Source organism: Nyctereutes procyonoides, unplaced genomic scaffold, assembly GCF_905146905.1.
Source record: "Nyctereutes procyonoides isolate TBG_1078 unplaced genomic scaffold, NYPRO_anot_genome, whole genome shotgun sequence".
NCBI lineage: Eukaryota > Metazoa > Chordata > Mammalia > Carnivora > Canidae > Nyctereutes > Nyctereutes procyonoides.
Window position 1 is genome coordinate 51,523,914 of NW_026575049.1, and position 23,121 is coordinate 51,547,034.

At 40.8% G+C, this 23,121-nt stretch overlaps 1 pseudogene; it reads left to right on the forward strand.

Moving 5' to 3' along the window:
* The first annotated feature begins 10,575 nt into the window (after positions 1-10,575).
* On the forward strand, positions 10,576-11,407 carry LOC129511938 (proteasome subunit alpha type-1-like; annotated as a pseudogene).
* Positions 11,408-23,121: the final 11,714 nt, after the last annotated feature.

The window sequence follows — 23,121 nt, forward strand, 5'->3', positions numbered from 1 at the left end:
TCTTTCTTTGACCTTCTACTTTTTCCACCTACTCTCGGATAAGAAAGATATAGGGATTACCTCCATCATAGGACTCATCACAAACACAGTGAGTTTTTCTCCTTTGCATCGAGAGTATTTATCATTGTGCTTCTGGGAATAAACTGGTGGAGGGGTGAATGAACAAATGAATGAATGACGAATGAGTGAACAAAGAGGTAGTGGCATAGAGCCACATTATTCTTCTTTTTAGAGAAGCTGCACTTTGCTAAATAATTCACCAAGCATTTTCTTTCCATTTTAGAGAAGGCCTCCTAGTAAACTTGTGACCTTGGTGTAGAAATCAAATTTCAAGCTAAAATATTAGGTAGAGCCAACAGGAGGGAAGAGAGAAAACCCTCTGAAATGATGAAATAAATCAACAAAGAAACAGGATTTGATTTTTAAAAAATGGATGTAGAATTTATTGAAGTGTATACCACAGGATACTGGTTGCCTGCCATGCTAATTGGCAGCATTTAGGGAAAAGGTGTCAAAGCTGAAGAAATTTGGGAAAAATCGGGTTAAAAAAATTAAGCACAGTTTTGTACCAGACAGTTTCTTGGGACTTTTAACATGTATTCTGAATCTTTAAGAGGGCTACAGAGTATATGTGGAGGACAGATGTTTCTTCAGGACATACTCTGAGAATACTGATTTGGGATTACACCTTGAGAAAGTGGATTTATTAACAAATTTTCAGGTGACTGACTTTTATGGCAAAGAACTCTTCACTGAACTGGAAGCCAGAGCTAACCTTTGCATGGATATAATGTGCGGATTGGTGGTGAGAGGAGAGGCACCCGGTCCGTCTTTTCCCTCCATTCTTTCATGTGATGCTCAAGGTCTGTAAATCCCAAGGTTATTAATATACTTCTGTAGGTTGCATATTGCTTTATTTTATTTTATTAAGATTTTATTTATTTATTCATGAGAGACACAGAGAGATCAAGGCAGAGACACAGGCAGAGGGAGAAGCAGGCTCCCTGTGGGGAGCCTGATGTGGGACTCAATCCCTGGACCCTGGGATCATGACTTGAGTGGAAGGCAGATGCTCAACTGCTGAGTCACCCAGGCCGCCCCTGCTCTCTCCATTTAAAAAATGAAAATACAGCACAGGGAGGGAGCACATTGATTTGATGGTATCTTCATCAGAATTATTCACTTTCAGAGTAATTTCTGAAGGCCCACGGTGGTGTGAAGACCCAGGATGTGTAGAGTTTGGGAGGTAGATGCTTCTGGCTGATGGGGAGGGAGTTTCTGCAGGAAGCTTCTTCCCATCAGAGCTATGCCAGGATCAGTCCCTAGGCTTTGCCCCCAGATGCATGCAGAACACAGAGATTGGGGCCTGGCGTGTGAAGAAAACCTCCTGGCTTTTTTGAGTGGAGGTGTCAGCCCTCTTCTCATTCCTTCCTGCATACATCCTGCCCCAGGGGGCTGGCGTGGGGCTCTTGGGTTTGCTGAGACTTGGTAGGGCTCCATTAGAGATGCACGTCTGCCAGCCTGCAGCTGCTAATATCTGGCTGATAATATCTGTCACGTTGAATTAGGCTTTCTGGCCATCAAGTGGCATGCAGACAAACAGAGAGGTCAGTCATTACCCTAGGGCCTGCAAGGCCTGTTTCCAAAAAGGGAATCTCCTTCAAAGACTAGTTTGGAAGTAGTTCTCAGTACTGAATCATGCATGTGGGGCTGACAGCCTGGAAGAATGGATTTCAGCAAAAGGGGATCAGCAGGCACGGGGAGTGCCCGCGAAAGGCAGGGAGCTCTGGAAGATGACATGTGGAGTTTGAGGGACATCTGGCTGGAGGGATCCAGGAGACAGCTTAACTGCACTGGTGCTCAGCAAGGGAAACAGTGATGGTGAAAATGTCTACATCAGTAGTTGTAAACTTTCTCATTCTTTCTTTTTTTTTTTAAGATTTTATTCATTTACTCATGACAGACACACAGAGAGAGAGAGGTAGAGACACAGGCAGAGGGAGAAGCAGGCTCCATGCAGGGAGCCCGATGTGGGACTGGATCCCGGGACCCCAGGATCACGCCCAAGCCAAAGGCAGGCACTCAACCGCCGAGCTACCCAGGGATCCCTCTCATTCTTTCTTTAAGATTTATTTCAGGGGGAGAGGGAGAGAGACTCTTAAGCAGACTCCACACTGAGCTCAGAGCCCAATGTGGGACTTGAACTCAGAACTCTGAGATCACAACCTGAGCAGAAGGCAACATTTGGACACTTAGCTGACTGCGCCATCCAGGTGCTCCAGGGGTTGTCAAACTCTTAGATTGACTTTTGAGAATTTGCTTAAGAAGCTGATTTTGGAGGTACTCTGGGAGATTCTGCTCCTGTATATTTGGTGTCACCATAGGAAATTTTCAAAGTGCCTCAAATGATTTTTTATTTTTTTGAGAAAAGACCCCAATCTACCTTCTGAGAAACACTGCTCCAGATGAAATCCAGGGAGAGAATGTTGGAAGAGAATTAGGACAACTTGGCATATCTACCACAGGGAGGAGGAGGTGGAATCAGAGGAGCCATCAGATAGGTTCTAGGACACCAGGCAGAAGGCAAAATGGAAGGAATAGACCATCCATGCCAGCAACAAGACAAATGATAGGCCAGCACAAAGGAAAAGTTTATTCTTCCTTGAAGTTAAAGATATGAAAGTTAAAATCCTACATAGGACTTGACTTCTACTAAATTAGCCAAGAGAAAAGTCACTTAAAGGAAACACCAAATGGTAGAGAAATAATTGTAAAACAAATATGCTCATGCATTTAAAGTGATTTAAGCCTTTTGGGAAGCAATACAGTTTTTCCCATCTAGATCCGGGCATATGTGTATACATACCCCTCAATCCAGTGATTCTAGAACTCAGGATTTTCCAAAGGTAATTGAACGGGATAAAAATGCTGTGAGAATGAAGGAGTATTTCTATGAGACAGCCTGAATGTTCAGTGAAATTACAGTGACATAAAGAAATTCTGATTCACATAATCAATGGAATACGCTATAATTTTAACAATTTGACTAATTTAGAGACATAGTAAAGTTAGATAGGTCAAATAAAAAAGTGAGAATAGAAAATAATATTTACATTGTAAGCCCAATAACATAAACATACTCCTGTGAGGAGAGAAAAATGGACACATTTTCTGTCCCAGTCTCATGTCTCTAAATGAGCGTCGTGCTCCATGTGCCCGGTGGTATCTAAAGCAAGCCTCGGATACCAGTTGGTGTTCTGAGCAGTGATATGGTTCTCAGGTGGCCAAGGTAGCTCTGTAAACCCCCTAAACCCCTCCTCGCTGGTTTGGTTTCCAGATCTTCCAACCCTTGCCTCTTTATGGAGCTTTGGATGCCACCTGGGACCCTCTGCATCTAATATCAGCCTCTGGTCTGTCTCACTCCTGGCTTTCACCTTCTCCTCAGACTCTGCTGTGACTGGCTTTCCCAGTTTCAGACAATCTCAGGTAGTAACATCTACTTCAACAGTCATAAAATATCTTTTTTTTTTTTTGCATCAGAACCTGCTAAAACTATCCAAATGTAAAGCTGTACCTAATATTGAAAAATATAATACTTTTCATATTCCTCCCTCATCTAAAATTCTGGCATTTGCTTCATTTCTAAATAATATACTTCTATAGCAATCTCTGTTAATTCTCTATTGCTGTATAATAAACCACAAACCAAGCAGCCTAAAGCAGCACATATTTGTTATTGCACAGTTTCTGTGGGTCAGGAGTTTGGGTATAGCTTAGCTGGTGGAGGGTGGACAAGGTCAGGGGGAGGATTTGGTGGCCTGATCTCTCTGGATATAGACTTCCCATGAATAAAGCTGTTTTTAGCTCCACAGGGTACCTCCCACCCCCACCCTTCAACATCTGCAGTAAGTTGTGTCTCCAAGTGCTGAGATTTCCTAGATCTGCTAGTGGAATTGGCTTAATGCTTATCAGCATTCCTTTCTGCTTGGCTTTCGGGTCACACTGCTTGCATCAGCTACTGCTGTGGATTTTAGGTGGGTGTCAGAGCCCAATAGCCGGCCCTTGGTCAATTACATTCCTATAGATGGAGGTCTGAGCAGTCTCATGGCTGCTGCAAACAATTTCTTCTCTCAGTCCCTTTATCTTTTGGATGATTCCTTTTTTAGGGGGCAGGGTGGAGAGAGTGTATTTAAAAAAAAAATCCTTCCTTTATTTTAGTGGCATCTAGGGAAGGAAAGGAAATAGATGGATGTAGTTCTGTGTTCATTTTTTTCAATCATTTAAGATGATTCTCTCCACAACTTACAAAATGTGTTTTTACTTTTAAGGAAAGTTTAAAGAAGATGAAAAAGGTGATCTGAAGGGCTATATGCAGAAAGCTGGAAGATGATAGAGTTTGAAAAAGCTGTGGGACTTGCTAACTAGGGAGTCAGTGAATTTATTGCTGGTTCCATAGTTTTGGGGGTGACAGCCAGCATGGAAGCGACTGAAGACAAGTAGGTGAAGACAAGTCTGTCAAGAAGTCAGGTGGCAAAAAGAAGAAGAGGAAGAGAGCGTTACTCTAGGGGTGAGCTGGGTAAAGGGAAGGGAAACCTTAACAGGTTCTTAGTAAACAAAAAAGGGCTAGAATGGAAGGAGAGACAGAGGACGCAAATAAGAAAGGACATTATGAGCATGGTCTACGAAGAGGCAGTGTAGGGGATGGGATCAAGAATGCACATGGAGGGCTAGTTCCAATAGCAAGAGGGTTACCTCTCTCTCAGAGATATGAGCAATGGAAGGAGGGAGGTGCGTACATAAAGAGAGGTTTCAGTGGTCTCTCAGTTAGGATTGCTTTTAGCTGCAAGAAACAGAAACTTCACTACTGTGGCTTAAATAAGTAGTTTAGGTGATAGGCAGCCCAGAACCAGCATGATGGCAATAAGACACTGCCAAGGACTCAAGATCTTTCCATCTTGCTCTATGAATGAATGAATGCATGCATGCATGAATGAATGAATGGGCAAAATATTGGGAGGTAACTATGATATTCTCATTAGGACTTTTCTCTCTCAATGAAAAACAATGTGAATGACCAAACCGTGGTACTTTGTTTAAATAATCTGGTATGTTAAACTGAATATCATGTGGCTTTTTAAAAATATGTAAATAAGGTAGGAATGCAAAAAACAAAACAAAAAAAAAACAAAAACAAAACCTAGATTCTATAGTGTTAACTAAAATAAAACCTTAAAATAATATGAGTACTTTCAATGCAGTTCTGAAAAGTTGTATCTTACAATATTAAAGCAAGGAGAGACCATTGTATCTTGACACTAGTTTAGGTTTTATGGTGAAAAGGGCTGAGGTTTTCCTTTCTTGATGATTCTGCTTGTATTTCACCATAAAGGCATTGATATATAATTTAAAAATTAAAAATCCCATTTAGAACATTCCTTGAGCAGCTCTACAAGAAAGGCACTCCAAAAATGAAAGCATGATCATCAAAATATGATCACATCGTAAACACACACAAGGATGGTCATTAAATTCTGATAACGAGGTTCCAGTTGGAATGTTGGTGTGATGAAGTCTCCGTGAATCTGCTTGCTGTGGTCAGCCAGCACTGAGGACTAACCTAGATTTTGGGAGGCTGCTCGAGGAGTGGAATATGTGGCATCATCTCTGTGGTTCATGAACGCCTCTTCCCCAAATCTCTCTCTATCTCCTGCACGGGTCTGCAGTTCTTCGGGGGGGAGCAATGCTTTCTTCCGTTCAAGGAGAGGCACTGTGACCTTCACACTGCGTGTAAATGATGGCGTTTTTCCAAAGGAAAGGTTTTAATATCTGTGAAGGGAAAAGAAGTGGGGGAGGACACAGGGACATCTAGCCCCTTCCTGAATGTGCTATTAGGCATGAATCCAAAATCTCACATCAAATGGCCTTCAGTCCCTCACTCCTGAATTATCTCCTCTTGTCTTACTGTGCAAAGACTCACAGGGCTGGAGGGGCTGGGCACCGCCCTCTGATTTATCCTCCTGCCTCTGGCAGGAGCTTCAAGTCATCCCAGTGAAGTGAGTTCCTCCTATTTTTAAGCAGCAGAAGAGGATGTTCTTCAACATCCTTCAGTCATACATTCTTTGTCTGGTAAGACTCACCCCAGAAATGCTTCCCTAAGCTAAACTTTCTACATCCCTCACCTGCAATTTTTTTTAAGGATTTTATTTATTTATTCATGAGAGACACGGGGGACGGGGGAGAGAGAGAGGGGCAGAGGGAAAAGCAGGCTCCATGCAGGGAGCCTGACGTGGGACTCGATCCCAGGTCTCCAAGATCACACCTTGGGCTGAAGGTGGCGCTAAACCGCTGAGCTACCCGGGCTGCCCTCTCACCCACATTTTACAGCCTGTTACTTGTTGGATTGCCATTAGAGACTGAGAATCCTTAATCATAGTCCTTCAGAATTTTTATCTGGCAGCTCTAGGTGAGGGATTACCTAACTGTCCTTTACTGACACTATGCTCAGTGACCTAGGAGCTCAGAGGCTGCTGGACAGTCTTTCTAGGTCTAGAATGTGAGGAGAGCAATATTCACCTCTCTCCTCCTTGCACACACCTTGTAATGACCCATGAGATAATATGCATAAAAGTACTCAGGAAAATATAAACAAGCTCAAGTTTAATATTTACATCCTTCTCACTTTTCCCTTGAGTCTTTGCTATTGTCGGAGCCTTCTCTGTCATCCAGCACTGACTCGGGCATTTCATGGCATTCCCAGCAGGAGCCTCACAGGCTCCAGCTGCACCTGCTCCTGCCTGCTAGCTTGCAGCTCTGTGCAGTTCACCGTACTGATGGCTCAGTCCGAATGGATTCCCTGGGGATGGTCTCTTTCCTTACCTCCTTTGCAACTTGCTGAATTCTTGGAGACATGTGTTCTCAACTGGGAGTGTTTCTCCCTTTTCCTCCCTTCCCAGCAGAGGACATTTGGCAATGTCTGGAGTCATTTCTGGTTATCATAGTAGTAGGTAGAAGCCAGGGACGCTGCCAAACAGCAGGCGATGTATGACAGTCCCCCAACAAAGAATTACCTGGCCCAAAATGTCAGTAGTGCAGAGGTTGAGAAATTTTGTTATAGATTAAAACTCACATATTCTTTTTTTTTTTAAAGAGGCTTAGCACGGTCTAATTGATATATAAATAATTTGATGTGTTTGACGTCACCACATGTGAAACTATCACTACGATCAAGAGCATGAACATATCCATTACCACCAAAAGTTTCCCCCATTGTTTTGTAATTTAGACCTCTGCTCTCCCATCCATCCCACCCTCTCATCCCCAGCCAATCACTGATTTGCTTTCTATCACTATAGATTGGTTTGCATATTCTAGAATTTTATATAAATGGAATCAATCATATGGCATATATTCTTTTTTTTTTTTTTGGTCTGGCTTCTTTCACTTGGCATAATTATTCTGAGATTTATCCGTGTCATTGCTGAATGACTTATTCTTTTCTTTTTAAATTTAAATTTAATTAGCCAACATTAGTACATCATTAGTTTCAGATATAGTGTCCAGTAATTTATCAGTTGTGTATAACACCCAGTGCTCGTCACATCATGTGCCCTCCTTAATGCCTACCACCCAATTACATATCCCCTCACCTCCCTCCCCTCCAGCAACTGTCAGTTTGTTTCCTAGAGTTAAGAGTCTCTCATGGTTTGTCTCCCTCTCTGATGACTTCCCATTCAGTTTTCTTTCTTTTCCCCTCTGATCCTCTGCACTGTTTCTTATATTCCACGTATCAGTGAAACCATATGATAATTGTGAATGATTTATTCTTTTTTTTGTTGTTGTTGTTAAAGATTTTATTTATTTATTCATGAGACACACACACACACACACACACACATACAGAGAGAGAGGCAGAGACACAGGCAGAGGGAGAAGCAGGCTCCATGCAGGGAGCCTGATGTAGGACTTGATCCCAGGACTCCAGGATCATGCCCTGGGCAGAAGGCAGGCACTAAACCACTGAGCCACCCAGGCATCCCATGAAGGACTTATTCTTGAAAAGGAAAAAAAGCTTATGGTTGAGAATAAAGAGATACGACCTCTAGGTCCTGGGCCACTACTTGATGATTTACTTCCCAGATGGGGTACCTCACTCAGCTTTTCTATAGCTTTTGTTTCTGTTTTGCTTTCATGGTCAGTTCTTATCATGGTCCTCAGTACCTGGTCAATGAGCTACCTTAGTGGTCTCCTAATAGGAGACTTCTAGTTTCTAGTCTCTGTTTTTTTTTAATTAAAATCTCGTTCTTTCCTTTCCCTCAGGAACATCTCAGAGAGCTGATGTGTCAGATATTAGCCTGAGAAATACTGCCCTGACATAGCATTTTTGTTTTCAAAATTCTACATTTCAGTTTTTATGCATGCACAGTGCATATACAGAGAAATAAATCTTGAGACATCATTTCTAAGTGCCAATACTTACCTGGTTTTGTCCACTTTGGTGTTCAGAATCTTCCCTGGAATGATATCCAGTCATGGTATCAATGTTTAGTAATAACAGGATGGATTCTTTAACTAGGGATTTTGTGAAGACCATAAAGAAATTAGTTGACAATAGTTGAACTCACATGTAATTGAGAATTATATGTCTTTTCCTATATAGGTAGCCTAGACATTATTACACAGCAATGACGTATGTTTTTGGAGTGGTATTCTTGAATAACTCTTAAGTTATTCCTTTTAAGATAACTGATAAAATATTTATTCTTAAGAAAATAGTCCTCTTTTTGGTCTTGTCTATAGTTTTCTTTTCCAGCTGTTTCCAAATAGCCAGATTCAATAGGGTGTGGCCAATAATATTTTCTCTTACCACCTAGTCTGCTCTGGGGTGATTATTTTCTTATATTAATATTTGTACTATTTTTCTCCAGCCTGCTCTTGGTTTTGCATCTGCAATTGTCCCAAGTTCATTTTAAGTATCAGATGTCATTACTAGGGTGAGGATGTTTTTCTCTCCACATACACATATGCCCTGCCCCTGGTGCCTTGTTACCTGGAAAGGCTCTCTTCTGTCTATGATGGTCACTGTTCATCTTGTCAATTTAGTATTCCCTTCATTTGGTAGCAGCACTCTGCTTTCCTTTTAGGGGAACTCTCTGTCCCCTCTTTAACCTATTGATCTGAGTACTCCTTGACCTTCAAGTGTCTTATCCAAGAGGTGGCAAGCCCATGACTAGGGTTGGGCCCATCAGACTCTCGCCTGGGGGTTTCATCTCCAGTGGCGGCTGGAGCTGAGCCATTTTCTTTCATCTGAGAGATACTGACTGAAATTCTTGGAACTCTTCTTGTCCTTCTTGAGGACTGCGCGTTCAGATCTTTCTTCAGTTCTAGGACGTTACCCAATGTTTTGTTGTCCCAACAAATTATTATTATTTTGTCTATATATTTTTTTAGTCAGTTTTAATGCTTACAACCAAAGAACCCAATTGTATACAAAGTCTCTCTTTGCTTTTCTTTCCATATATGGTCTTTTCTGTTCTATGCTCCATTGACCCAAAGTAGAACGGAGTGCTTCCTCCTTTTATTTTTTTAAAGATTTTATTTATTTATTCATGAGAGACACAAAGAGAGTCAGAGACAGAGGCAGAGGGAGAAGCAGGCTCCCTGCAGGGAACTGAGTCCTGGACTTGGACTCGATCCCAGGACTCCGGGATCACACCCTGAGCTGAAGGCAGATGCTTAAGCACTGAGCTACCCCAGTGCCCCAAGTGCTTCTTCCTTTTAGCAAGCAGATTAACTTCCTAACTGTGGAATGAGTAGGAGATTGCCCTGATTGGCCTTGGTGGTCGTGGAAGAGCCTGAGGAATGCCTGGAAGAGCAACAAGGGGAGGGGGAGGCGGAGAGTGATTTCCCTGGGATTCCAATAAGACACCAGAACTGAAAGGAGGCAGGGAGAAAGCCCAGTGAGGACTTAGGCTCAGTAATGTGAGAGCCCCTTGCCTAAAGCAGCAGCAAGATTTCAGGGGAGGGCGAATGATGAATCTAGGGAGCCTGATCTTAGGCCCCCATGCTATCAATGGCAAAAATTCCTTTTCTGTATGCTGGTCATGGAAGCAGAGACACACCAGACTTCACAGGTTCACTGTGGGTTGGGACTATGAGGATATCAGCGGTGACCACGATGAACAGGAGGGTGGAGACCCTCACCCTGTTTTTCTGAGCCCCATGGAAGTCTACTGGATTCTGGAAAGACCCTGAGGAAGAAGGAGATCCCAGTAATGCCTGAGATTGAAGTTCTTGCAAGGAATTGGGATTCTAGGAGGATGAGATGTCAAAATGGAAATTGATTTAATAAAAATAGAGATGTAGATTTTTTGGTATGTCTTAGTTCGTAGACTTGAGATTCATCATGGCTGTAAGCCCTTAAAAAATTCCTTCATCCATAGATGAATGAGTGTATTGAGTGCCAATTCTATCCCAACATTAGCAAGACTGTGGGTAATGCAAAGACTGGCTGAGGCGGCCACCGCTCCTGAAGCCGCCACCTCTGCCGGAGGCTGCAGCGGGACCCGAGCAGGAACCATGTTTCGCCACCAGTAAGACAATGACATCACTGTTTGGAGCCCTCAGGGCAGGATTCATCAAATTGAATATGCAATGGAAGCTGTCAAACAAGGTTCAGCCACAGTTGGTCTGAAATCAAAAACCCATGCAGTGTTGGTTGCATTGAAGAGAGCACAGTCAGAGCTTGCAGCTCATCAGAAGAAAATTCTTCAGGTTGATAACCATATTGGTATCTCAATTGCGGGACTTACTGCTGATGCTAGACTGTTATGTAATTTTATGCGCCAGGAGTGTTTGGATTCCAGATTTGTATTTGACAGACCTCTTCCTGTGTCTCGTCTTGTATCTCTAATTGGAAGCAAGACCCAGATACCAACACAACGGTATGGCTGGAGACCATATGGTGTTGGACTGCTTATTGCTGGTTATGATGATATGGGCCTTCACATTTTCCAAACCTGTCCATCTGCCAACTATTTTGACTGTAGAGCCATGTCCATTGGAGCCTGTTCTCAATCAGCTCATACTTACTTGGAGAGACATATGTCTGGGTTTATGGAGTGCAATTTGAATGAACTGGTTAAACATGGTCTACGTGCCTTACGAGAGACACTTCCTGCAGAACAGGACCTAACTACAAAGAATGTTTCCATTGGAATTGTTGGTAAAGACTTGGAGTTTACGATTTATGATGATGATGATGTATCTCCGTTCCTGGAAGGTCTTGAAGAAAGACCACAGAGAAAGGCACAGCCTGCTCAACCTGCTGATGAACCTGCAGAAAAGGCTGATGAACCAATGGAGCATTAAGTCACAAACCAGTCTATATGTGTATTATCAAATATGTAAGAATGCAAGAGCCCTTAGTGATGACACTAATCTGTACTTTGAACCAAAGATGCAGCGTGGTCTTCTGGTATGTTTTAGGAATCGGTCCAGATGTGTTTTTCCCAAGTAACTTGTCTGAACCATATAATGGTGTGCATTTTTCTTTGAGAGGGTCTATATAATCATTTTCTAGAAAGTATTGTTATCTGTACTAATGTTTTTATATGAAGAACATAGTGTCTTTGTGGTTTTAAAGACAACTGTGAAATAAAATTGTTTCACCTGCCTGTGGGGGAAAAAAAAAGACTCTGGCTGAGTCTTCCAACAGCATACAGCCTAATGGGAAAGAGAAGACTCAAATATCTTGGAGAAAGTCAGATACCCTTAAGAGATAATCTTCAGCATCTGACAACATTTTAAGAGCTGCTACATTGTACTTAATTGGCAAATGAGTGGTCTGGTCAATAAGCAGTATGAATTCCGTGGCTATAACATTAAAGGAAAGTGGGAGAAAAAAAATAATTAAATGCTTTTTGTTCCAGTAAGGGTGAGTTTGCAGGGTTGCCTGTTCTGAGAAAAGGAATAGTTTGTTGCTGCATCTCAAGACTTCCCAGGGAGGGAGGCCATGCTTTGCCAGCCTGTGGTCTCAAGGGTCTCCCTTCCAGAGAAGGGGGTCAGGCTGACTGGAGCAGTTTGTAGAAATCAAGCAGGCTGATAATGTGCTTAAAGATGTTTTCTGCTTGTCCTTTTCCCCTGTCTTCTCAAATATACAGCACTTGTCCAGGGCAGTGTCAGAGGAGCTTATGTTCCTTTTAAGCAATGAGACCCAGCAGGCAGGGGATTGCTTGGGGATTAGGGGAACTCAGAGTGGCTTTATGTGTCAGGGATGTGGGCCTATTCTTACATGCTAGTATATAGCACAAGGTTGTTGGAAAGCCTTGCTTAAAAAAAAATCTCAAGTTATGGCCAACTTGGAGCTCTGGGCTCTGATGTAGACAAGGTGAAGAGATCAGATGAAGTTCCTTAGAGAGCCAGGCTGTGGGGTTGGGTGGATGACAAAGGGATTTGAGAGTCATGTTAGTGCAGAATTTCTTCCAGGATATTCTCGGAGTAACTCCTCCATTTTGGAGTTTGGCTTTACTGTCTGTAAAATGACCACAAGGATATATAGATAAAACTTGAGTCAAAACCAATCAAAATATCCTACATTAACATATTAAGGAGCGGTCAGTTATTCAGTTTGTAACAAACATTGCCCCTTTTTAAAAAAGATTTTATCCATTTATTCATGAGAGACACAGAGAAAGAGAGAGAGAGATACAGACAGACAGACACAAGCAGAGGGAGAAGTAGGCTCCATGCAGGGAGCCCGACTGGGACTCAATCCCGGGTTTCCAGGATCACGCCCTGGGCTGAAGGTGGCGCTAAACCACTGAGCCACCCGGGCTGCCCACATTGTCCCCTTTTTAAGAATTTATAGTAAAATCCATTTACAGGGCATTTGCTTTTCATTAAAAAAGTGGAACTTGACTTGTGAAATGTCTTTAAGGGAAATCTTGAGCTGAAAAGTCCAAATGAACTGGGGTTCCTCCTCCAGTGAGTTCTGGGAATAGGTCTGGATTCTGGTCCACACTTTGCCTACAAAGAGCTGGGTTCCTTTGAGAGGAGTCTTAGAATTGCAGAGCCTTTGTGTTGGGACAGAATCAGAGGTCATCTAGTACAACCTTCTTCTGACAAAGATATTTCACTGATTAATATTTAGTCTCCTTATTTCCTGGGCCTTTGTGGGTCTATCTGGATGATAAGATAAGTTGACCCTCAATTTGAATCAGAGACCAGGGTAGGAAGGGAAGGGTTGAGAAAGTAGAGGCCAGGATTCCCAAAAGACTAAATGGAATGACATCACAATCTAGCAAAGACCAGGCTGTCTAAGTAAGAATGCTTAGGGAGTGAAAGTCTGTGCATTCATTTGTTCTTCACAGGGATACCTCCCCTGGTCAAATGTGAGGAAAAATTCTGAGACCTTGAGACACTTGAAGTTTACCCTGGAACTTCCTACAGTTCTACCTCAACATTTTTAAATGCTAAATATTATTCCAAGGTTGAGTAGCCTCGGCTGGCTGTTTCTCCCTTGCTTTAGGTCCCCCTGCCTTCATCTCTTTACAACATGTAAACCTCAAGGGCATGTGGTTGGGTCTGGCTGAAATCAGCTGAATGTTTATCCAGGGTTTATCCAAGGAAGAACCCTTGGGTCATTGTCATGGCAATTTTGATAATCCTGACAGGGTGCAGATGTGGCTGTCCAGGGCAATCCGAGAGTGCCTGCCACTCTTCAGCCTTAGACACTGCTTGGGGCAAGTGGGACTTACTAACCCTTTCTCTGCTGTCTCTATGCAAAAAAAAAAAAAAAAAAAAAAAAAAAAAAACAGTTCTCAAAATTTTAGATATAAAAACCTTGGACGAAAAAAAAATATATCAAATACCTCATCTGGAGTGAGGGAACAACAGCAACAACAACAACAACTCTGTAAAGGCTGGATATGTCACTGGGAGAACTGGACAAATAGGCCATTTCTGCTTATCTACATTGCTTCTTTATTGTGTATTCACATGTCTATTCACCCTCTCCAACCAACTGCCTTCTTTCCCACTTGACTCAAATCTGCAGATGGACTCCACAAGGCTAGGTATCTTTTATAGTTCAACTCCTGATGTCTCCAATGCCTAGCATTGTGTCTAGTCACTTAACAGAAATTCAGTAATGTTTGCTGGAGGAATGAAGAGCTGGACGTAAGATGGCAGAGAGATGTGCTAGGAGACTCCTGATGGGCAGAGAATGGATGAAGGTAGGAGTAAGTAGTGCAAAGAGGCAGGGGCTCCTGGTGCAGATGCTGAAACAAAGTATAGAAGGGAATGAAGCTGGTGGGGCAGGGTGAGGATGCCGTACCTTCAGTGGCAAGGCCATAGCTACCGCTTTTAAGCTTGGAATCGGGGATCCCTGGGTGGCTCAGCAGTTTGGCGCCTGCCTTTGGTCCGGGGTGGAGTCCCGGGATTGAGTCCTGCGTCAGGCTCCCGGCATGGAGCCTGCTTCTCCCTCTGCCTGTCTCTGCCTCTCTCTCTATATATATATATCTATCATGAATAAATAAATAAAATATTTTTAAAAATGTTAAAAAAAGCATGGAATCAATACCATGAAGATCAATACCAAGAAAAGTGAAACTTGATATCAAAATACGTGGAGACCTAGATAGAGTTGGAAAGAGCTTGGGGGCAGAGAGACCAGCAAGGAGGGTGAACTTGTCTCTTTGAAAAAGTACAGAGTGAAGAAGACAGTGCTTGGGACCCTGAGACCTGTTATAGCTCTATTCAGCTGGCCAGGAGCATAGCCAGGAGATAGATTCAAATGCCTAAAGAGTTGGGTACCAACTGGTACATGAATGTTCATAGCAGCATTATTCATACCAGCTGAAAAGTGGAAATAACTCAAATTTCTATGAACTGTTGAATGGATATTAAGAATGTGGTATATCCATATAATGGAATATCATGTAGCAATATAAAGCATCAAACCATGCTGAGGCACAGATAAGCCTCAGAAATACTATGCAAAGTGAGAGAAATCAGGCACAGAAGGCCCTATGTTGAATTATTCTATTTATATGAAGTGGTTAGAGTAGGCAAATCCATAAGGACACAAAATAGGTTAGTAATTGCTAGGGGCAGAGGGATGAGGAATGGGTAGTGATGGCTAAATGCATATAGGGTTTTTTTTTTTTTTTCAGGGAGTGATGAAAACATTCTAAAATTAGATTGTGGTGATGGTAATATAACTCCATGAATATACAAAACTCCATCAAATTATACACTTTAAAAGGGCAAATTGTATGGTATGTGAATCCTGTCCTAATAAAGCTGTCATTACAAAATAAGAGTCCACCACCTTGCATAAGGGCTTAAGAGTCTCTTGGGCTTTGGAGAAGAGGTTGTGGGGGTTCCAGAGAATAAGAATGGCCAATAGATCCTTAAAACAAGTTGTTCATGTTAGTAAATAATGTTTATGTTTAAACCACTTCACAAGTCTGCAAATGATCATCTTTTTCTATTTATTACAAATGTGGGCTGGTACAAATGGAGCTTGGATGGGGCCCACTCGTGCTGTGTGCTCCACAAGTCCCCCCAACTCCTGCTAGCTGCATGCCAGTGAAGGAACCCCAGGAGTACCTGGGCACTTGCTCCATGTGTCTCAGGGAGCTTTAGGAAGCGTCTCTTTCAGGTTTCACCTGCTTTTATCATTACCCTCTTTCTCCCAGGACTTAATCTCTGCCGAGGGACAGTTTGAATGATAGACGCTATCTTCAAAATGACCCCTCCCTTAGGCTCTGATCCATGATCTTTAAATCAGGTTGTGAGCTTTGATACCATTAAAATAAGAGGCTTCTCTGGAAGCTGCCAATACTGTGTTGGTAAATCAGTTCTCCAGAAAAGAGTTTAAATAAGTAGCAAATGGCAGAGCCAGGACTAGAGTCTCTGCCTTCTGACTCCAAAGCAGGTGCTTTTAATCACTGGTCTACCCAACTCACTCCTAAAATACATTAGTTCACAAGATCTCTAACTGTAAGGTCTTCAGAGAGGAAATGGCCCAAACCAAGAGGCATTGGACTAAGTTAAGTCAAGAAGATGGATATTCTAAAACCTCTACTACGACTGATTTCAAACAAAGAATGATATATGTGATGTCATTGAACGTAGAGCAGGGAAGGTTAGGAATAAAAACGGCTCTTGAGGGGTGGAATGAGCCTGCTCCGGCACACCATCGCACTTGGGTCTTTAGGGCAAGTACATCCTGGTGGCTCTTTCACCAACTCTGCAGTCCCATTTAGATGGGTTTATCCTAGAGTATTCAGAACACATGAAACATTTCCACTTTTTCCCCCATATCCATTTATTTAACACTTGTGTAGGCACACAGGACTGAGATTAAATATTATTATTATTTTATTTTTTTATTTTTTATTTTATTTATTTATTTTTTAATTTATGATAGTCACACACACACACACACAGAGAGAGAGAGAGAGAGAGAGGCAGAGACATAGGCAGAGGGAGAAGCAGGCTCCATGCACCGGGAGCCCAACGTGGGATTCGATCCCGGGTCTCCAGGATCACGCCCTAGGCCAAAGGCAGGCGCCAAACCACTGCGCCACCCAGGGGTGCTGAGATTAATTATTCATGAAGAAGTGATACACACAGGTTTTGATGTGAACAAATTCCACAGCAAACTACTGATAGAGATGAGATTAGATCCTAGATTCCTCATGGACCCAAGTTGGTTTGCTATCCTGCCAATTGTGGAAAGCATAGGAGTATGTAGTATAGATCATATAAATTTATATAGGGCTTAAATGTAAACTAGTGGAATTCTTTTTGCATATTCTACCTAGATCCTAGTCCCCAATCTGGTAGAGAAACCTAAACTTTAGCATGTCATTAATCATTTTTCTTAGGCGTCCATCCTCACCTTTGCATTTTTTTTAATCAAAAACTTTTAAACAACCATCATCACAATCTAATTTTAAAACATTATCAACAAACACCAGAAGAAACTCCATACATGTCGACAGTAACTCTTTTTTTTTTAAAGATTTTATTTATTTATTCATGAAAGACACAGAGACAGAGAGGCAGAGACATAGGCAGAGAAAAGCAGACTCCACACGGGAGCCTGATGTGGGACTCGATCCCGGGACTCCAGGACCACACCGTGGGCTGAAGGCAGGCACTATACCGCAGAGCCACCCAGGGATCCTTGACAGTCACTCTTTATTCTTGCTTCCTTCCACCTCTGTCCTAACCTGTATCCAGCCACTAATTTACCTTCTGTTTCTGTGGATTTGTGTATCTGGACATCCCATGTGAATGGAATCATACAATATGTGGTTTTATTGTGTTTGGATTCTCTCATTTAGTATAATGTTTTCAAGGTTCCTCTGTGTCATAGCATGTCTCAGCACTTTATTCTTTTTTAAAAAAGATTTGTTGTTGTTATTATTATTATTATTATTATTATTATTATTATTTGAGAGAGAGAGAGAGAGAGAGAGAGAGAGAGAGCAGGTGTGGGAGGGGCAGAGGGAGAGAGACTCCTAAGCAGATTCTGTGCTGAGTGTGGAGCCCAGGGCAGGGCTCCTTCTCACGATTCTGAGATCACGATGAGCCAAAACTAAGAGTTGAATGCTTAACTGATTGTGCCACTTGGGTGTCCCCACTTTGTTCTTTTTCTATTGCTAAATCATATTACGTTATATGGATATGTCACATTTTGTTTATCATTTGATTGGCATTTGGGTTGTTTCCATTTTTTGACAATTATGAATAACTAGTATAAATTATGAACAATTGTGTATATGTTTTTGTGTGGACATTAGTTTTTATTTCTTTTGAATATACACTTAGGAGTGGACTTGCTAGGTTATGTGGTAATTCTATGCTTGACCTTTTGAGGAATTCCCAAACTATTTTCCAGCATGGGTGTATTATTTCATAGTCCCATCAATAGTATATGAGTTTTGACTTCTCCACATCTTCACCAGCACTTGTTATTTTCCCCTCTTTTTGATTATAGCCATCCTAATATTTGTGAAGTGTCATCTCATTGTGGTTTTGATTTGCACTTCACTAATGATTGAGACGGTAAATGTCTTTTTATATGCTTATTGACTATTTGTCTTCTTTGGAGAAGTATCTATTCAAATTCTTTGCTCATATTAAAATTGACTTGTCTTTTTACTGATGAGTTGTAAGGCTTCTAGATACAAGTATCTGGTCAGATATATTTCTTGCAAATATTATCTCTCATTCTCTGGGTTGTCTTTTCACTTTCTTGGTGGTATCATATAATTTGATGAACACAGTTTTTAATTTTGATGAAGTCCAATCTATCTATATTTTCTTTTGTAACTTGTATTTTCGATGTGATGTCTAAGAAATCACATAACTTAAGGTTATGATTGATTCCTATATTCTGTCCTGGGAGTTTTGAAATTTTAACTCTCACATTTAGGTTTGTGATCCATTTTAAGTTAATTTTTGTGGGTAGTGTGAAGTAGTGGCCCAACTTGGATATCCAGTTATCTTCGCACTATTTCTTGTAAAACTGCTTTCCTCAATGAATTGTCTTGACATGCTTATCGAAAATCATCTGACCAGGAGGCCTGGCTGGCTAGCTTGTTAGAGCATGTGATTCTTGATCTTGGGGTTGTGAGTTCAAGTCCCATGTTGGGTATAGAGATTACTTCAAAATAAAATCTTAAAAAAAAAATCACTTGACCATAAAGGTGTTAGTTTATTTTTAGATTCTCACTTCTATTCCATTGTCTATACATCTACACCTCTGCCAGCACCACTGTCTTGATTACTTTGTAATAAGTTTTATCATGAAAAACTTAAAGGATTTTATCAAATACTTTTCCTAATCTATTGAGATGATCATGTGGCTTTTATACTTTATTCTATTAATATGGATGTTAAACCAACTTTGTAAATCCCTTTTGTTTTTAACTAAGACCATGAAAATTTTGGAAAAGCCTGGCTGCTGTTTTCTGTTGCTTTTTGAAGTTTTGCTTTTGAATTAGGATCAGCCTAAAGGTGACTGTATTTAAATATTTTGTGAAGCTTAGCCATGGGATTCACTCCCAGGATAAACTGGGATCTGACAGCCATGTATCCTTTGGAGGTGTTATGAACTGAATATTTGTATCCCCTCTCCCCATTCATGTTGAAATCCTAGCCCCCAATGCAATAGTATTAGGAAGTGAGGCCTCTGGGAGGTGACTAGATCATGAAGGTGGAGCCCTCATGAATGAATAAGGAGTTAGTGCCCTTATAAAAGAGACCCCAGAGACCTCTCTCACCATTTTTTATCATGTGTGAACATAAGGAGAAGATGACCATCTATGAACCTCACCTGAAACTGAATCTGCAGTGCCTTGATCTTAAAATTCCCAGCTTCTAGAACTATGAGAAATAAAGCTTTGTTGTGTAAGCCACCCAGTCTATATGGTATTTTTGTGAGAGTAGTACAAAGTGACTAATACAGGGGACAATAAAATGGATGATTGTCTTGTCCAGGGGATCAGGAGTGGAGCTAGTGGGGCTAGATCAGGTACAGTCAAAGCTATTAGGACTGGGAAATCATAAATGGCCTGATGCTCATGAGTGGGGTTCATAGGCGGGTAGACAGAGCTATGTCTTGGGTAGGAGCCAGAGTGGAAGGGAGAAGAGGCAGGCTGAAGTGGCGAGTATTTGACGAGGTAAGGATAGGTAGAAACAATGCTTTTTAGAGCTTATATACCATTTATCTTGGACTGATCATCCTGGCTAGGCTTTCAACATATTGTGATTGCAATCTCTCATCTAGAGAGATACTGTACTTCTCTCAATACCCTGTTCTTAGCCACTAGGGCTTTTCAACTCATGAATATTCCCTGATGCTATCTTTTGGGACTGGGTTGGTTTGTGGCAGTGGTGAAGAACTGGGTGGGTGGAGGCTACCTCTTCTAAGGCTCAGGTTGTTGATGGTCAGAGCCCTGTGGGTTCCAGAAGCTGGTCCTTCCCACTTGGTGCCCAACTGACTATGGATGGATTTAGGATGGCATTCACTTTCTTGACTTAATTTAGTCTAAGGTACCTCTTAGCCTGGGACATTTTCTTTCTGAAGGGCTTACAGCTATGTGAGTGTTTTATGAGTGAGTGGGGGCAGTCCAGTGATTAAGAGCATCATCTTTGCTGTCAGAGAGATAAGAGCTTTGCCATTTGCTACTTACTTAACCTCTCTAAGTCTCAATTTCCTTATCTGCCAAATGGAAAGATTTTGAGTACCTACTTCTTAGATTTTATCTGAGATGTATATGGAGTTTGTAAACAGTGCCAGCTCACAAGTGTTCAACAGTAGCTGCTGCTATAATTAATGATGATTATGATGGTGCAAATGCTCCAGCCCTTTACTCTCCCTGATGATTGTCTGATGTAGCATCCAGTGCATTTTGGAGAGCATGGTACGTGGCTTTTGACCCTGGAGATAAAATTGGAAGACCAAGAAAAGAATAGAAAAATTTATTGGGAAGTTTGTGTGGACGTGCATGGAAAAATGAGCTCTTGCATTTGCATTTGATTTAGTTTCTCCAGCAGAAAAAAAAATGCTAATGAATATGATTAAATGGCTGTGCTTAATCCTGCAATTTAAGAGGGAAAAGAAGTCATTAGCAAGTTGATTCTTATTATTAATACTCAAGGTAATCAGCCTCACTTGTAGAGACTGATTAAAAGTAAATGTCCAAATGAAAACACTGGGTTTAAATTAATGAAAGTTGGAGCCCCAAATATTTAAGATAGTAATCTGTGGTTCCACAATAAGATCAAAGCGATTAAATTATTGGCCATATTTGAACAGGAACATGTGTATATTTTGTCTTTGTTTCTCTAAATAAGAACGGGGAATGAAAATTTCTAAGTCTGATGCTTTAATAAAAACTTTTCATTTTTCTTGCTTAGGTATTTGTTGTTTCATTCAACTTTTGTTCCTTCTCTGATAGTCACATGGCTTTACAAAATTCTGACAAGTCTTGATAGAAATGCCTCAGTGAAGACTCATTTGAATAGGTTCACCATCAGTCATTATTTATTGGCCTGCACTTTTACATGAGCTAAAACATTCAGTACTTACACATTAGCAAGCAGATAGTGATAGTGGATCCCGGCAGAACAGTAAGGCTTTTGACAGAAGAAGATTGCCTAATTTTGGGCCACGCTGCCCTTCTGTCATCAGCTAAGATACCAAACTGTTTAGTGCTCATATACCTTGGTTTACCAGAAATATATGTTTTACAGAAAATGAAATATTTGCAAGTTAAATTCTATTTTAAGCGATGTAAGGTAGCTTTCCCCTTAAATTATCTGGCAGATCTTTTGGAAAGAGCTACCAAGTGCCCTCTCTTTCTCATACCTTCAATTGTTCCCCCTCTGCTCTCTTTTTTTTTTTCTGCGTTGGAAGGTACTCAGGTGACTCCAGGATCCCTTCCTTGGCCCCTGGCCACCACCAATCTAATCTGTTTTTATGAATTCAGTTTTTCTTAGATTCCATATTTAAGTGAGATCATGCAGTATTTGTCTTTCTCCATATGACTTAACCTCACTTAGCATAATGCTTTCAAGGTCCATCCATGCTGTTGCAAATGGTAGGATTTCCTCACTTTTTATGGCTGACTATTGCATATATATAAATATATTATTTATCTTTATATTATATTATATTTACTAAATATTGCATATATATAAATCACAAATTTTTTATCCTTTTGTTCATTGATGGACACTTAGGTTGTTTCCATGTCTTGGCTATTATAAATAATGCTGTTATGAACATGGGAGTGTAGGTATCTTTTTGACTTAGTGTTTTTGTTTCTCTTATCTTTAAAAATAGCCATTTTAACAGGTGTGATGTGGTAACTCATTGTAATTTAAATTTGCATTTCCTAATGATTAATGATGTTGAGCATCTTGTCATGTACCCGCTGGCCATTTGATTGTTTTTGGAAAAATGTCTATTCAGTTCCTTGTCCATCTTCAAGTCAGATTATTATCATTTGCTAGGAGTCATAGGAATTCCTTATATATTATGAATATTACCCCCTTCTCAGATATATGATTTGCAATTGTTTTCTCCCATTCGGTAGTTTGTCTTTTCACTTTGTTGCTTGTTGCTTTTGCTGTACAGAAGCTTTCAGTGTATGTAACCCCACTTATTATTTTTTGCTTTTGTTGCTTGTGCTTTTGGTGTCATATCCGAAAAAATCATTGCTGAGAACCATATCGAGGAGCTTTTTCTTATTTTTTTCCCAGGAGTTTTATGGTTTTGGGTTTTTTATTTAACTCTTTAATTTACTTGGAGTTAATTTTTGTGAGTGGTACAAGATAAGGCCCCAGCCCATCATCCTTTTCAGTGTTTCCTTGTGACCCTTTATTCAGCTTTTCTACCAACTTTGTAGACAAATCATGGAAACTCTCTGTCTCATTCCACATGTAAAATAGGTATTATATCAATGATCTTCTGGGTAATTGTGAGGATTAAACATATTAATCCTACATAAATATATGTGTAACAAGCCTAGCATAGCACTAAACATACAGTACACACTCCATAATTGTTGTTTATTTTCTTCCCATTTTTTCCTCTTTAAAATTTTGCTTTCACAATAAGGCATTAAAGACTTAACAAGAATGTTTAAGGAGTTATTATTCTTTGTGGTATTTGCATTTTATTCTAGATAATTAGCTCAATCGATCATACTTTCATTCCATATCAATGAATATATATTATGGGCCCTTGTATTCCAGAAACTGTGTTAACTTTAGCCGTTAAAAATTAAGCAACAAAATATTAGGTGTCCAATGTTCCTGCAATTTTACTTAGTGGGTTTGAACCTGAACACACAGAGCTGGTAAGATACTTGAATTATCCTAGTAGTATTAGCAGGGTCTCTTTCCTGTCTAAAAATTTCAGTATTGGTGGAATGCTTAAAAATGGCCACCAGAATTGAGAAATTTATTATCTCTGAAGGCAAAGACAGAAACAGACTCAGGAAAGGCAGTACACCAAACATTGAAGGCTTCCCCAATATTGCTGTTTTGTCTTAATAGGCCTGTGTTTTTGTCGCAAACCTATCTGATAGAAGTGCG